Raw genomic sequence first — 2,766 nt, forward strand, 5'->3', positions numbered from 1 at the left:
TTCTATTCTATTCTATTCTATTCTATTCTATTCTATTCTATTCTATTCTATTCTATTCTATTCTATTCCCCATGTTCTGTCTATACAAGGTAGATTTGGTATGATGAAGATAATTTAAAGTAGGCATTTACCTTAACTTTTGTTTATGATATAATCAAGCTTTTGTTTTTTTATGTAAAGATTTGATTCTATTTATGTCTTCCTAAAAACAAAAATATTTTTTTGTTTGGCACTACAGATTGAATGGCTTCATGATTTCTGGTCTCCACTTTACAATGCAACATCTAAACTAAATCTTAACAAATGTATTTTAAACTCATATTGATATATAAAAAAATGCAAAACAATTTGACTTGTTAATTCAACATGGGCTATTGGATATTTATTGTATTTATCTCTATCTTAGCCTGGTTGGAAGTTTTTTTTGCACACTGAAAAATGCTCTGTTCTCAGGTCTTTACATTTCATTAACTCAATTCAAATTGTTTTCAGCATTGCTTTTCAGATAAATAAATGACAATTATTGCAGCTAGCCAAACACAATGCCTGAGTCACCACAAAACTTAATGCATTTTTAAATAGGGAACTCTCAATGAAGCCAATTATTATTTCTCACTCTCTCTGCAAAGCAGCAAAACAAAAAGCTAAGATCCTGTCAAAGCTTCACACAAAGAGACTGACTAAAATGAGCTGCATTCCTCCAGAGGTAATGCTTCAGCAGGCTTAACATACAGGCTGCAACGGGCTCTGAGACGTTATACACATGCTTGAGGCTATTTGTGACAAGTTGCCCTGATGGACCCAAAAAAGAACGCAAGATGCTGATAACATAAGTCATATTCACTGATTTATAAAGTGACTGTCTGTATGGTTTTCACAGGTGAGAGTTGATGCAAAGCGAATGCTCCAGTTCTATCAACATTTTGTTTAATATAACTTTCTTATTTTTTTTTTTCTTTGGCAACTTTGCTTTTCTTTGGAACGTTGACACCAATTATAACATTGTTTTGATTTAAGAACACACATTATTGTTTGATTTTAGATACAGGCAAGCAGGCCTTCCTAAATTTCAGAGTATTATTTTTGTGACATGGAGGCTTGCAATTAACATTTTATTTAGCTCAGCTGGTTTTTAATGGCTGAGATAATTAATTAAATTAATTAATTTAATGGGCCAGACAAAACTATCATCAGTTTAACAAATACATATATATATATAATAAAATGAAATAGTCTGAAGACGAAAAAACAACAATAAAACAAAAACACATAAAAGCAGCAACTAGGTGCATTTCAAAAAAACTTTACAACTATCTCATGGTCTACAGTCTGAGGTCTTCAATATGGACATGCTTGAAAAATATTACATTTACTTTGTTTGTATCAATTTAGGCAACATCTCACTCTCTTCCTAAACAGGTTCCAAACATTTATTTTAGGAAGCAAAATGTCTGCAGTCCGCAACACAAATTTTCACATGAGCAATCTTTGGGCCAATATTAAGAGGAAAATGAGTGACAGCAGGCATAACAATGCTCACAAGAATTTAGGATAATGTTAAGGCATAATGTTGTAGTTTAAGTGAGGGAACTGGGTTCAGATTACTGTTGCATTAGGAAGGGTATTAGGTATTAAAAACCTTTTTTAGTTTGATGCAGAATGAAAGGATAAAAAGCTGAAAGGACTAAAAAAAGTCTTAAGAACATGCATAACATCTTCCCTTCTTAAAATGAAACCCTGTGGTATTTTAACTGTTTAGTTATATGCTTTATTTGCATTTCAGATAAAATTAACATACACATAACCTTTACCTTCTAGTTCCTCAGTTTTGCTGCAATATATAACATCAGTGCTTTGAATCTGATCATTTCCATGGATTTTACCCAGATGTTTCTGAACTTAATTATGCAGCTTGCCCTCATTATCACCACTGAATACTATTAAAGCATTCTTTGGTAATTGTTCCAAGTCTGTTGCTGAAGAAATGACTGGGTGGTGAACCGACTACTTCATGATGATGCTTGTTTTGTGCCTGTTAAAAGCTAGAGAAAAAGTTTTGCAGTATGTCATAGCCTGGAAAACAGTGATTCAGTTCACAGAAGCAGCAATATGCAACAATAATTTTACTTCTCTCAATGAAATACTTTTACATTGTGATCTTATTATTTTTTATGGTGAAAGATCAGTCTTTATTGTCTGATATTGAATACCTTTTCATGTTCCTGGGTTTCTTGTTGAGTCTTTGGCTTTAAACACTAAAGACCAATGAATTTATATCTGGCAGCTCTTTCACAATCAGTTTGTCTTTGAACCATATGAAGGAGTAAGTTCCTTGTTTTTTGAAAACATGGTCTGATATTGTAAATGAATGTGGGTATGAAGATCTCATCTCTCCAATTTCTGTAACTGGACAATAACATTGCAAATAAGTGTTTTCCTGCAGCAAACCAAAACAATCAAACATTGGTCAATCTTTTCCAACATTTTTTTTATTGTGGGAAATATTGAAGGAGGTTTTTTTCCCTCACTGGATACTGTTATTGCATTTAAAGCGTTGGTAAGGCCTTGACAAGTCACTCCTTTTGTTTTTTTTAATTTTACCTTGGTAAGATAAAAGTTATTAATGAAGCACCTTAAGCCTGAAGAGATCTCCTGACAAATGTGAAGAGTAAAAAACAGCATGTCTATGAGTGTCTTAGGTAGAGAAGATGGACAACAGAAATAGATTTTTGACGGATCTACATCCTAATGAGCTCATAAACTTTT

Source organism: Cyprinodon variegatus, unplaced genomic scaffold, assembly GCF_000732505.1.
Source record: "Cyprinodon variegatus isolate N-32 unplaced genomic scaffold, C_variegatus-1.0 Scaffold38, whole genome shotgun sequence".
In the NCBI taxonomy this organism is placed as follows: Eukaryota; Metazoa; Chordata; class Actinopteri; order Cyprinodontiformes; family Cyprinodontidae; genus Cyprinodon; species Cyprinodon variegatus.